The sequence below is a fragment of the Procambarus clarkii genome, chromosome 60 (assembly GCF_040958095.1).
Source record: "Procambarus clarkii isolate CNS0578487 chromosome 60, FALCON_Pclarkii_2.0, whole genome shotgun sequence".
NCBI lineage: Eukaryota > Metazoa > Arthropoda > Malacostraca > Decapoda > Cambaridae > Procambarus > Procambarus clarkii.
Window position 1 is genome coordinate 9,840,731 of NC_091209.1, and position 15,600 is coordinate 9,856,330.

Sequence of the window (15,600 nt, forward strand, 5' to 3'; positions counted from 1 at the left end):
CTACAATACTCACCAGGCTTCACCTACAATACTCAGCAGGCTTCACCCACAATACTCACCAGGCATCACCCACAATACTCACCAGGCATCACCCACAATACTCACCAGGCTTCACCCACAATACTCAGCAGGCTTCACCCACAATACTCACCAGGCATCACCCACAATACTCACCAGGCATCACCCACAATACTCACCAGGCATCACCCACAATACTCACCAGGCATCACCCACAATACTCACCAGGCATCACCCACAATACTCACCAGGCATCACCCACAATACTCACCAGGCTTCACCTACAATACTCACCAGGCTTCACCTACAATACTCAGCAGGCTTCACCCACAATACTCACCAGGCATCACCCACAATACTCACCAGGCATCACCCACAATACTCACCAGGCTTCACCTACAATACTCAGCAGGTTTCACCCACAATACTCACCAGGCATCACCCACAATACTCACCAGGCATCACCCACAATACTCACCAGGCATCACCCACAATACTCACCAGGCTTCACCCGGCTCATGAAGCCTCCTTCAATATGCACGAGTAATTACCAAACTTCAAAAGGTTTAAGGAAGACAGGCAGATAAGAGCATGAACACTTTTAAGACTTCACCACAAGACTTGTAAGAGTTTGTCAGACTCTTCCCGAGAAGAATCAGTGGTTCAGTCTTACTACCCTTAGGCCGTGTGGACTTGTTGCTCGTACCAGCCACCAGGCAGGCGTTGGTCACTGTGTCAGAGTGGTCGACCCCACCACCACCACCACCACTACTAACACAACCACCACCAGCACCACCATTAACACCAGCACCACCACTAACACCACCACCACTAACACCACCACCACCAGCACCACCATTAACACCACCACCACCACCACCACTAACACCACCACCACTAACACCACCACCACCACCACCACTAACACCACCACCACTAACACCACCACCACCACCACCACCACCACTAACACCACCACCACTAACACCACCACCACTAACACCACCACCACCACTAACACCACCACCACTAACACCACCACCACCACTAACACCACCACCACCACCACCACTAACACCACCACCACCACCACCACCACCACTAACACCACCACCACCACTAACACCACCATCACCACCAGCACCACCATTAACACCACCACCACCACCACCACTAACACCACCACCACCACCACTAACACCACCACCACCACTAACACCACCACCACCACCACCACCAGCACCACCATTAACACCACCACCACCACCACCACTAACACCACCACCACCACTAACACCACCACCACTAACACCACCACCACCACCACCACTAACACCACCACCACTAACACCACCACCACCACCACCACCACCACTAACACCACCACCACTAACACCACCACCACCACCACCACTAACACCACCACCACCACCACCACTAACACCAGCACCACCACTAACACCACCATCACCACCAGCACCACCATTAACACCACCACCACCACCACCACTAACACCACCACCACCACTAACACCACCACCACTAACACCACCACCACCACTAACACCACCACCACCACCACCACCAGCACCACCATTAACACCACCACCACCACCACCACTAACACCACCACCACCACTAACACCACCACCACTAACACCAGCATCAAAAAACAAGAAACAAAAACAGCATGAACCAAATCAAATATGTCAAAAACTGGCAAAACAAATCAACAAATACAAATACAATTATTTTTTCAGGAAAAGTACCTCCATAAAGGTGAAATACAAAAGTGGATGGAGTTACAGATAGTGCTAATACACACAATGCCTATAGCCACTATTACGCAAAGTATTTCGGGCAGGAAAAACACTTATACTTTAATCTCAATTAGTATTAAGTTTTAGTCTAAGTGAACAAATCCACAAGGGCAGTGACGAGGATTCGAACCTGCGTCTGGGAGCATCCCAGACGCAGGTTCGAATCCTCGTCACTGCCCTTGTGGGTTTGTTCATTTGATGCATCACGTTAGTGTGATCTCTGTGTGTGATTAAAGTATAAATTGTGTTGAGAAAAAATAAGAAAAAAAAAGAGGGGGGGGGGAAACATGGCAGAAAAAAAACGCAAAAATACAATTTGGTCAACAAACAGCCTTGTTTAAAATCGTAGACATGGGTTGACATTTTGGGGGTGAGGTAGGTTACATGGAGTTAATTAGGTGGTACTTAGTTGTTTATCTTAAACTGGTTGGGAGAGGTACAGTCTTTAACATGATTGGGAAGGTCATTCCACATTCTGGGTCCCTTGATTTGTAAAGCATTTCTAGTTTGATTAAGTCGTACTCTTGGAATATTAAATAGGTATTTGTTTCTGGTGTGGTGCTCATGGGATCTGTTACAACCTTCTAGGACGCTTTTAAGGTCAGGATTGACATTACAGTTCAGCGTTTTATATATATATATATATATATATATATATATATATATATATATATATATATATATATATATATATATATATACGAATAATACACATGAGAGGATGTGCAGTGACTCTAACATATTCAGAGATTTGAGTAGGGGTACCGAGTGATGTCTGGGGCCAGAGTTAGATATTGTCCTAATAGCAGCTTTGTGTTGAGTAATTAGAGGACGTAAATACTTTTAGGTAGTAAATCGAACCAATACTCAGAATACCATTTACGTACATTTAAAAACCAAGAGCGTAGAGTTCTTACCCGGATCTTACCTGAAGAGGGTCTCTAGAGTTCTCCTCCCCGACCTCGGGGTGTTGGTCGGGTGAGTGTGACAGACAGCGGCTGTTGGCTCGCTGCCGACGAGGCCCCGACACCCCCCCCCCCCCCCCCGACCTTCTACACAAACTGTTTATTGATACCTCTATTGACATGCAAATTTTGGAGAGCTTTGGAGGAAACTGGACCGTTGTAAACGTCTTCAGTATACACGATAATCCTCTGGTTCCTCCACCCTTCCCTCTGGCCTCCATTGTTTTTATACTACTACTAATTATGATGATAATGATATGATAAAATAATGATAAATAATGATAATGATAATAATAAATATTGTAATGATAGCTTGATGGAAGAGGCTCGTCCGTGTGTTAAACACACACACTGACTCTTGCTCGGTGCCACAAGTCGAGTATACACGCGAAAGATACATTATATTAATGCTGACACTATGCTATATATACCTGCATATTAAAATATATATACACACACCAAATGGTGGGCAAAGGACCAGGCAGCAGGGGGTGGGGGGATATAAGGTATGGAGGTGCACTAAGGGTGGAAAACACTCCCCACATGGACACAGTTGCCTTCAAGGACAAAATCTCACACACACCACAAGGTAGAAGTATTAATAAAGTTCATTGAGTGAACTAGCAGTCAGGTGGCTATTACCTGTTGCTGGAGGCGGGCGGCAGAGAGTGCTGTGGTGGTGCTCACCTCACACTACCTACCTGAGGCTCACTATGAGGAAGTGAGGTGTGTAGCTCCCTATGTCCTACCTACGATCACTGGTACTTCTCAAGTTACAACCTGGTCTTAAAATTGAGGATGGAGGTGGCTTCAAGAGCTTCAGTGCTTTTCTCTTGTACACGGTTCCTCTTATCTTGAGGTTATCTTGAGATGATTTCGGGGCTTTTTTAGTGTCCCCGCGGCCCGGTCCTCGACCAGGCCTCCACCCCCAGGAAGCAGCCCGTGACTGCTGACTAACACCCAGGTACCTATTTTACTGCTAGGTAACAGGGGCATAGGGTGAAAGAAACTCTGCCTATTGTTTCTCGCTGGTGCCTGGGATCGAACCCAGGACCACAGGATCACAAGTCCCGGTTGCTGTCCGCTCGGCCGACCGGCTCCCTATCCTTACGGTACCGTACGAGTATTTCCATACAGTCCTTCGATTTGCGGCTTTAGCTTCCACCTGTGTACTGTGGTCCTGCTTTCCAGCCCAGCCTCTTGGGCTGGACGGTAGAGCGACGGTCTCGCTTCATGCAGGTCGGCGTTCAAGCCCCCGACTGTCCACAACTGGTTGGGCACCATTCCTTTCCCCCGTCCCATCCCAAATCCTTATCCTGACCCGTACCCAGTGCTAGTCGTAATGGCTTGGCGCTTCATCTCATAGTTTCCTTCCTTCCCCTGACTTGGGTCTGTAAGTGTATGCCTCCTGGCTGCCTCTATTTTGAATATAGGAAATACCTTTACCTTTTTCCAGACTTCTGGGAGGTCACCAGTGTCCAGAGTGTTACCCAAAGTTGGAGTGCTTCTTCAGTCTTCTTCAGCAGCCATGGTGATATTATTAAGTCTGATCCAACTGTTGGTATGTTCTTGTGGTTCATTGATATTGTAGCCTGGTGTAGTCACAGCCTGGACAACCACAGTGGTGGAGGGTTGTGGTGGTGGACAACCACAGCGGTGGAGGGTTGTGGTGGTGGACAACCACAGTGGTGGAGGGTTGTGGTGGTGGACAACCACAGTGGTGGAGTGTGTACTGAGAAGCGAGGGTGCAGGCGTGTGAAGGCAGTATAGTGCTGCTGGTTCAGTATAGACACTCAAGATGGATAAGGCAGGGAAGGTGTCGCCGAGCACGTCCCCCAGACACCACAAGTCACCTTGACACCTTCCTGGCCGACACTTGTCACCCTGGCCGACACTTGTCACCCTGGCCGACACTTGTCACCCTGGCCGTCATCTCAGGCCCTGCCTCTCACACTGCTGCCATTCTAATCCCGTAGCATTATTGGGGTTTACAAAGGTGGGGGGTGAGGGGTATGCTGGGAGATCGAGCTGGTTAGGACCTGTACACCCTTGTGGTCACCTTGTGGTCACCCTTGTGGTCACCCTTGTGGTCACCTTGTCGTCACCCTTGTGGTCACCTTGTCGTCACCCTTGTGGTCACCCTTGTGGTCACTCTTGTGGTCACCTTGTGGTCACCCTTGTGGTCTCCTTGTCGTCACCCTTGTGGTCACCTTGTCGTCACCCTTGTGGTCACCTTGTCGTCACCCTTGTGGTCACCCTTGTGGTCACCTTGTCGTCACCCTTGTGGTCACCCTTGTGGTCACCTTGTAGTCACTCTTGTGGTCACCCTTGTGGTCACCCTTGTGGTCACCTTGTGGTCACCCTTGTGGTCACCTTGTCGTCACCCTTGTGGTCACCCTTGTGGTCACCTTGTAGTCACTCTTGTGGTCACCCTTGTGGTCACCCTTGTGGTCACCTTGTCGTCACCCTTGTGGTCACCCTTGTGGTCACCTTGTGGTCACCTTGTGGTCACCCTTGTGGTCACCCTTGTGGTCACCCTTGTGGTCACCTTGTGGTCCCTCTTGTGGTCACCCTTGTGGTCACCTTGTGGTCACCCTTGTGGTCACCCTTGTGGTCACCTTATCGTCACCCTTGTGGTCACCTTGTGGTCACCCTTGTCGTCACCCTTGTGGTCACCTTGTGGTCACCTTGTGGTCACCCTTGTGGTCACCCTTGTCGTCACCCTTGTGGTCACCCTTGTGGTCACCCTTGTGGTCACCCTTGTGGTCACCTTGTGGTCACCCTTGTGGTCACCCTTGTGGTCACCCTTGTGGTCACCTTGTGGTCACCCTTGTGGTCACCCTTGTGGTCACCTTGTGGTCACCCTTGTGGTCACCCTTGTGGTCACCCTTGTGGTCACCTTGTGGTCACCCTTGTGGTCACCCTTGTAGTCACCCTTGTGGTCACCCTTGTAGTCACCCTTGTGGTCACCCTTGTGGTCACCTTGTGGTCACCCTTGTGGTCACCCTTGTAGTCACCCTTGTGGTCACCCTTGTGGTCACGCTTGTGGTCACCTTGTGGTCACCCTTGTAGTCACCCTTGTGGTCACCCTTGTGGTCACCTTGTGGTCACCCTTGTGGTCACCCTTGTGGTCACCCTTGTGGTCACCCTTGTGGTCACCCTTATCGTCCCCATCCACATTTCTTTACATTTGTTATGTATATTCTATTAGCCCTTTGTCTGCAAAATTCAGCAATTTAGGTTCCGCAATCCGCCTCAATCCTAATTCATTTAGAATTGAGGCGGATTTAGGATTCATTTAGGATCATCCAATCGTTCATGTAGTTCAGCAACAGTGGTGGACGGGACTTGCTTCCTACCTTCCTCACACACTATAACATTTCCTCTCCTGCGGCTGAGTCCTGCTCATCACGTAGTTCACCCTTTCATCTTAACGACTCTTTTCCAGTTTTTTCACATTGCTTCTGCATATATAGAATTTTATAGGGGGTCCCTGGCGTGGGCCGGATCTCGCTCCTCCTCCCCCCCCCCCCCGCCCATTCCCTTCTCCGGTCTCTCCCAATCTTCCTCTTATCTTTCTTATCTATTCCTCTCCTCTACTCTCCTCCACACTGTTATACACCCTGGTAGACTTTTCAAAAGGTTCAAAACTGTTCCAATGGTGTTAGGTTAAATAGTCTCCGACTCCTAACACTTTTGAACAGTCTGACATGGTGTATTGGTCACAATACTCGACATGCTATTGCGTTTGGAGCGCCTGACTAAGGTTCGAACCCTACACAAGAAAGTGTTTTTGTGCTATATTGTATTATTCTAGGCATCCTGCAGTCTCGGGAGACTAAAGGATTTGCGCTCATGGTATCGAGTCTGGAGGGTCCTCTCTAAGGCACAAAGCTTGGGTAGGCCAATATGGAGGAGAAGCTGTTACCCATGCAGCAGGTCTCTCCTCTCCACGTTGCTAAAAATTGTCCAATAGAAAGGCAAATGCCAATACGTTTGGTTCCAGCGCCATCGCAGGAATAGCATACACACACACACATTGTGTGTGTGTATATATATATATATATATATATATATATATATATATATATATATATATATATATATATATATATATATATATATATATATATATATATATATATATATATATATATATATATTTCTGGATTTCTTGATATGCAGAACTTCACTGATGTCTAATCTTCTACAGTCATTGTATCTATAAATTATTTCGGTGTTGCTCGTCAAAATATCCCTGGTGATCGTCACGTTGTGAGGGGCGATTATATGTTCCTTGATGGAGCCCTGTTGCTTGTGCATTGTTAAACGCCTAGAGAGAGAGAGACGTTGTTGTCTTGCCTGTATACTGAGTTCGTTGGGGCTGACAATCCCCAAGTGGGCACGTGAAGGCGTAGACAACATTGGTCTCCTTCGAGGCGTTTTTCTTAGTGTCAGGGGAATTCTTCATTAGCAGGTTGGCGGTTTTCCTTCTCTTATAATATATTGTTAGTTTTATCTTCTGGTTGACGTCAGTTGGGGTAACGTTGCTCTCAATGATCTCTTTTAGGGATCTTTCCTCCGCTTTGTTGGCTGTGGAGAAGAAGTTTCTGTAGAACAATGTTATTGCAAGTTCGGGTATTGTGGTATTGGTTGTTCCGTTCGCCTGTTGCACACCTCGCCACCTTCCTTTTTATGATGCCTTCGACATAACCATTGGAGAAACCTAGTGTTGACCAAAATCTGCCTTATTCTACAGTAACTCCTCATCCATCTGCTTCCACCCAGAGCTGTGAGTGAGAGCTCGGTCGACGTAAGCGTTCACAACACTCCGTTTGTATCTCTCCAGACAGTCGCTGTCAGCATTAAGGCACATCACTATGTTTGTCTCCTTAGTGTATGCTGCATGATGAAAGCTGCCGTTCCTTTCCATGACTGCTACATCTAAGAAGGGCAGCTTATCCCAACTCTCCATCTCATAAGAAGTTTAAAACTGAGTTTTGCTAAAAAGATTCCTTGAACTGCAACAGTCGTTCGGTATCCAGGACTTGTACAAATATGTCGTCGACATTCCTGCAGTAGATGGCGGGCTTTAGGTCTAAATCGACCAGAACTCTGCTCAACAGTACCCGTGTAAAAGTTCGCGAAGTTCGTGGTGCGTGTGTTGCTCTCACCCCCAAACTGTGTGTGTGGCCAACGGCCATACCACGTTGAGAACACCGCTTCTCGTCCGATCAGCGAAGTTAAGCAACGTTGGGTTTGGTTAGTACTTGGATGTGTGACCGCCTGGGAACACCAAATGCTGTTGGCAATAATGTTTTCCAGGAGGCCTGGTCGACGACCGGGCCGCGGGGACGCTAAGCCCCGGAAGCACCTCAAGGTAACCTCAAGGTAAGGTTAGGGGGGGGGGCAGTTGCCCCTGTATACTAAACATAAGTCGGTTTAGGACAATGCGTTCAGGCACTTTACAAATACACGATGTTAAGAGATCTATAATTAACTAAATGTGGTTAGAAATAGGAATAGTGACACTCTTTGTCCAAGCATCAGGTCCTTCACCTGATGCTTGGAGTTGACGGTAGAGCGACATGCAGGTCGGCGTTCAATCCCCGACCGTCCACAAGTGGTTGGGCACCATTCCTTTCCCCCCGTCCCATCCCAAATCCTTATCCTGACCCCTTCCCAGTGCTATACAGTCGTAATGGCTTGGCGCTTTACCCTGATAATTCTCTTTCCTCCTTCACTTAAACTTCATTCTGTGTAAAGTGGATCACCTGGTACTTGTGAGACTAATCTCGGTAAGCTGTAAGTAATACTGTCCTCTCCTGGAGCAGTTGATTTACCCTTCTCTAATGCATTATTTAATTCCACGTTCAATTACATCATTAAGACCTAACAAGTCAACAGGTGCTCGGGGAAGATGGATGGTTACTTGTCAGTCGGAGCCTGTCATTAAGTTTGGGTCTGTATGTTAATTGGCAGTGAAAACGTCATGTTAATGTTTAATGATACAGTGTTTGCTTGTTCCAGTGAGCTGTGGTGTAATGGTGTGGTTATTCTAATGGGCTGTAGTAATCACCTAGTTGTGCTTGGGGGGGGGGGGGGTTGAACTCTGCTCTTTCGGCCCGCCTTTCAACTGTCAATGAATCGTTACTATTTTTTTCACACACACACACACACACACACACACACACACACACACACACACACACACACACACACACACACACACACACACACACACAACAGGAAGCAGTTCGTAACGGGTGTCTAACTCCCAGGTGCCTATTTACTGCTAGGTAACAGGTGCATCAGGGTGAAAGAAACTCTGCCCATTTTGTTTCTGCCTCCACCGGGGATCGAACCCGGATCCTCAGGACTACGAATCCGAAGCGCTGTCCACTCAGCTGTCAGACCCCTTGACTGTCAGGTATCAACTAGGTCTCTGGAGAACACCAGTAAATTCCTAACTGTGTGAGATTAAAATACAATTAATAAAACAATTAATAAAGTGGTTATACAAACCATGTGGAACATTAATTTTCCGTCTCTGATGTCTATTAGGTACATCACACTGTACCTCATAGGAAGCGGGAATTGCACAGTGATCACTAACCAAGTGATTTACCAACGAGTATTCCTTATTATCTTCTTGAGGTTATCTTGAGATGATTTCGGGGCTTTAGTGTCCCCGCGGCCCGGTCCTCGACCAGGCCTCCACCCCCAGGAAGCAGCCCGTGACAGCTGACTAACTCCCAGGTACCTATTTACTGCTAGGTAACAGAGGCATTTAGGGTGAAAGAAACTTTGCCCATTTGTTTCTGCCTCGTGCGGGAATCGAACCCGCGCCACAGAATTACGAGTCCTGCGCGCTATCCACCAGGTTACGAGGCCCCCCTCGTAACCCCCATCTTACACAAGGTGTCTACCCTTTACACAATCAAGTCTGCCTCCCAATACATGAGTTTGCGTGTCCGTATTATACAAAGTTAATTTGCTGTCAAATATGTATTTGCGTCTATTATTGTCGTTTGTAGTTTCCCAATGTAATATATCTAGCATTAAACTCTCCAGTGTATATTGTCACATCTGGCAGCAATGTTACACCCAGTTTCTGGCTTCCGCCATATTCGTTAAGGAATGATAAGTGGCCTGCCGCAGTGTGTGTATGGAAGTGATGACACTGAGTGTGTGTGTACAAAAGTATGCGGCAAATCAATTCAAATGTAAGTAGGTCTCTGTGGCGCTTACTGTCTGTATAGGGCACATATACCCTCTGATCTTTGGTGGGAGTTTGTTTATCATATTAGATGTCCAGGGTTCCTGTATAGCAATAATATGTTATTGCTGGTAACATGCGGAATTAAATCATTCAGTGTGCTGTTGATGCCACGAATGTTCCAATTGAGAAACCTAATTTCCCAGGTGTCAGCAGCAGCCATCGCGCGAGGCTAGTTCCTCCGTGGGACGCTCTAGCGCAAGTACCACTTATACACACCTGTTATTAATAAGTGGCTGTGTAAGTACATGGAACATGGATCGCTGAATGGCTGTGCCCCACTACGGAAGATTTCTCTGGAGTATTTCCAGGACAGACTGCACCTCCACCCCGGCCATAAATTGAGCCCCCCCAACCCCAGCCAGTTCTCTGCTTCCCGCCCAAACCCGTCGGCGTCACCCATGCCTTAGGCTACGAGACACCGCCCTGCCACTCTCTCAACTTGTTCAATAAATCACTGAACTGTATGTTTAGCAGATCTTTAACCCCTATCCATGGAGGACAAAAGAAAATGTATCTATGCTGCTTAGCATGGTAAATGTGTGGCCACGTCTGTGGTAGAAAATCAAAACAAAAAACTCTCCCAACTTTGTTCCGTCAAGATGTGACAAGTTCGCTAGCCTAATTTTCAATTTCTTAATTTCTACAATTATAGCGTTTGCCACTTCGTTTGGAACAACCCATTCTCCCTAACCCATTCTCCTTAACTGACAGTACTTACACTATTAGGTCAAAGGTACAAAATTGAACTGTTGGACCCCAAAAAGTTCATGTTTTTTAATATTCAACTAACCCAAATGACATAAAAAAACTGGAAACCTAGTGAGCCTAACCTCAGCTGTCCAAACAATCCAAGGCCTAAAATAGAACATAAATGTACTATGCTAGGAATGTTTAACTTTGATTTTGGTTTACTTTTCCCGTGCCCGCTATGACGTTCATAGTACAAAATGAGAACTGTTGACGGCAACCGTCTATTTTTGTACGTTTGATCAAATACTATTGGTACTATCATTCTAGTAGGCCTAGCTGTGCGGCGCGTATCCAGCTCTCCACTCACTCGGAAGCAGGTTCGAATCCTCGTCACGGCCCTTGTGGATTTGTTCAAATGAAGAAACTGTTAATTATACGAGAAAAAGCTTTAATATAAACCTGAGAGAATATTAGCAAAAGACCAATGATAACCCATATAATCACCGTGACTAAACGAGCTAAATCACCGTGACTAAACACATACATGGGTTCGAATCCCTGAAAAAAAAATACCAATTTTTTTCTGGAGATTATATTCTTGGAACTGTTTAACCGGTAGGCCCGACGGGGTGGGGGGTGGGGGGTTGGTAGGCAACTCTGGAGACCGAACAGAGAAACTAATCCCGGTAATGCTCCAGTACCACGTGACACCCGGTAATGCTCCAGTACCACGTGACACCCGGTAATGCTCCAGTACCACGTGACACCCGGTAATGCTCCAGTACCACGTGACACCCGGTAATGCTCCAGTACCACGTGACACCCGGTAATGCTCCAGTACCACGTGACACCCGGTAATGCTCCAGTACCACGTGACACCCGGTAATGCTCCAGTACCACGTGACACCCGGTAATGCTCCAGTACCACGTGACACCCGGTAATGCTCCAGTACCACGTGACTCCCGGTAATGCTCCAGTACCACGTGACACCCGGTAATGCTCCAGTACCACGTGACACCCGGTAATGCTCCAGTACCACGTGACACCCGGTAATGCTCCAGTACCACGTGACACCCGGTAATGCTCCAGTACCACGTGACACCCGGTAATGCTCCAGTACCACGTGACACCCGGTAATGCTCCAGTACCACGTGACACCCGGTAATGCTCCAGTACCACGTGACACCCGGTAATGCTCCAGTACCACGTGACACCCGGTAATGCTCCAGTACCACGTGACACCCGGTAATGCTCCAGTACCACGTGACACCCGGTAATGCTCCAGTACCACGTGACACCCGGTAATGCTCCAGTACCACGTGACACCCGGTAATGCTCCAGCGACACGTGACACCCGGTAATGCTCCAGCGACACGTGACACCCGGTAATGCTCCAGTACCACGTGACACCCGGTAATGCTCCAGCGACACGTGACACCCGGTAATGCTCCAGCGACACGTGACACCCGGTAATGCTCCAGCGACACGTGACACCCGGTAATGCTCCAGCGACACGTGACACCCGGTAATGCTCCAGCGACACGTGACACCCGGTAATGCTCCATGTCGGAAAATCCGACAGCATTTAATATATCATACAGATAATAGCTGTATTACCAACAAGTTACCCATAGAAAACGTAACTTGTAGTGGAATTACCGTCTATAGAAAACGGGATATCATCACCACACACTATTATAATTCACCACCTATTATGGTGGGAATTATTCTTAAATACATTAGTCTTTGGACTTTACCATCATAAAAACATCTTATATAAATTAACTTAATTATCAATATTAAAGTAGAGTAAATGTGACCCTTCTATCACTTTCTGACATGTGGACAATGTAAGCCAGGCGTCAGTGGGGAAGGGGGGCAGCCATTGTTGTGTCACCTCCGAGACGTGTGGAGCAAATTTGGCTCCTATCATATCTGGACAATGTCGGCCAGGCGTCAATAGTATGGAGTGTTAGATGCAGCCATTGTTGATACTAGACCAGAGGCTCACACGAGAGCAAATTCGGCTCCTGTTAATTTTACTTGGACGTAGTGTTATGGAAACCAAAGGTGTACCATTGTCAACACGCTGTCTACAAATTCAAGTTAAGTGTCTATCCGAAACCCGTTTATCATTCATTTATGGCCATTAATGTCAGGATATAGGGTGACCCGGTTAGATCACGAAATCGCCTCAAACTAAAGGTAATTAAGCCAGGTCTTCATTGTTCCATGTACAGTTTTCTCTGAAATACTTGTCATATATAGGATTCTGGCTTTACAGCTAGCGCCCTTTTGACAGGTCAAGACGAGGAAGCAAGATTTTGTGCTCCAGTTACTGGGTGATGGAAGCTACCTCAAAGAGGATAATTTGGTGTCTACACCCTAGTTATACCTGGTGGACTAACCTGCTGTACTATAAGATAAGGAACCTTTTCAATGTATGTAGTTACTGTAGTTTGATTGGCTGCATATATATAAACTAATAAACCCCCCCTAATGTGTAGAGGATCGATTTGTGAGATTGAGATTATTGCAGAAATACAGTCCACTTATCATTATACAAATTGCTATCGAAGTATATAAATTAACGTAAATATAAATTCTATATAAATTCATATAAATTAAATAAATATAAATCTCACAGGTCGGTTACCACACTCCAGTACCACGTGACACCCGGTAATGCTCCAGCGACACGTGACACCCGGTAATGCTCCAGCGACACGTGACACCCGGTAATGCTCCAGCGACACGTGACACCCGGTAATGCTCCAGCGACACGTGACACCCGGTAATGCTCCAGCATCACGTGTCAGCTCGTCTCTCAGAACAAAAAATACATTAATTACCTGTTGGTAACATGCATGAAATGCCAATAAAAAGTGATCACTCATTTAATTAATATAGAGATTGTTAGGTTGGTGCTGGTCAGGGTCTGGTTATGTCGAGTGTATTACACTCGCTGTGTGTGTGTGTGTGTGTGTGTGTGTGTGTGTGTGTGTGTGTGAGAGAGAGAGAGAGAGAGAGAGAGAGAGAGAGAGAGAGAGAGAGAGAGAGAGAGAGAGAGAGAGAGAGAGAGAGAGAGAGAGAGAGAGAGTGAGTTTCTTCTCAGAAACAAGACGTCGAGCAGAGAACCCATAAGGGTAGTCTACAAAATATGAAATAATCCAACACAATACGTCTCCCACACCAACAACACTATACGTCTCCCACACCAACAACACTATACGTCTCCCACACCAACAACACTATACGTCTCCCACACCAACAACACTATACGTCTCCCACACCAACAACACTATACGTCTCCCACACCAACAACACTATACGTCTCCCCCACCAACAACAACACAATACGCCCGTTGTGGAAGTGAACCGCCCTCCCATCCCCCACCCAAGCAAAGCGAGCGGACTCTGAATTAGCCAATCACATTCCTCCCATCGAGTATCTTGGTGGGGAATTTGGTTTATAGACTTGACACAAGTATATCCGCATTCAAGCCACTGCTCTAAACAGTATGAATGTCCACATAGTTCGTGTGAAGAGTTATAGGTGATTGTTGCTGTTTTAGACCTAACTATTCGGAACTAAAATTTCCACGCGGCATAGGCTATGGTGAGCCCGTAAGAGCTAGATTTAAATTTTGCCCCGAGGGGCGAGTTTATTGGGCAGCGCCACTCATCTTGTGAGTAGACACATCGCCATAGCAGCATGTACAACACTCCCCAATAGGAAGATAACCCGCTGGGTTGTTCATCCTGTCACTTGTACTGTGACGCTAAAATCCACCGCTCGCAGGGCATATTGGTTCCTCTCAGATCCTTAATTAACGGAAACTCGACTTGACGGGGAATTCCTGCTTGAGAACCAGACTCGCTCTCTCTCGCCTCCGTCTTGGAATGTGAGCAACTGGACACATCTATCAGCCATTTCTCACCTTTACAATAATCAAGTAATTCACTGTCTATTAGGCTGTGATGATCTCCACCTTCTCCCCTCCCACCGAGAAGAAACTGTACCGCAACATGGGAGACACTGTGGAGCTACAGGAACCTCTCCCACCGTGAAGAATCTGTCTCTCCACCATTAAGAGGAACTCGCCCACACGTGGAACAGGGCACCGTTGTGTAGGTAAGGGGAGAAGTGTCCTTCACCTGCCAGTACTACGGCCCGCGTGGAGAGGCACTTGGCACTAGAGGCAGCGCTGAGGGTCGTTCCTTCATCCTTGTGTAGAGTTGTCTGCTCTGTGAGCGAGGTGGGGGGAGGGGGGGGAGGGGGTCTGCGTTTGTCTGTCCCTCTCTCCTTCCTCTCTGTCCTGTTTACTGTCCCATCTCTGCTTCATTTCTGTTTTTGCGTGTCACTAATTTCCCAACGGTAAAAAAGCCTAGCAAACTGGAGAAAATTTCTTGTGAATTTGATGAGATGGAAGTTAAGATCAATGTCAATTTCCAGTGCAGGACTCTCCCAAAGGTTGTCAATATTATATTATATTATATATATATATATATATATATATATATATATATATATATATATATATATATATATATATATATATATATATATATATATATATGACAGTATATTCTGTATTAATTATTTTCTGGTTTAGGGCTAAATAGGGTACAAAACACATACAAAGATTAATCAGGAGTAGTGGGCGTTGTTTGTCGAGCAGCGTTTTCTATGTTGGCATCTTCACGTTCTGGTCTTGTTCTTACTCTCATAAAATATATGAGAGTAAGAACAAGACCAGAACGTTCAGGCTAATTACACCTGATTAATCTTTGTATGTAGAAAGGAGCTGCCTCGTATTGGCC

General features: G+C 46.8%; 1 protein-coding gene and 1 non-coding gene across 8 annotated transcripts in view; one reads left to right on the forward strand and one right to left on the reverse strand.

The window, feature by feature from the left end:
• Pka-C1 (Protein kinase, cAMP-dependent, catalytic subunit 1) overlaps positions 1–15,600 on the reverse strand; it is an 894,574-nt gene that overhangs the window by 695,492 nt on the left and 183,482 nt on the right. The gene's annotated exons all lie outside the window — the stretch shown is intronic.
• LOC123767035 (5S ribosomal RNA) lies at positions 7,996–8,114 on the forward strand. Its single transcript, XR_006773905.1, has one exon. It is a non-coding gene; the product is annotated as a 5S ribosomal RNA (ribosomal RNA).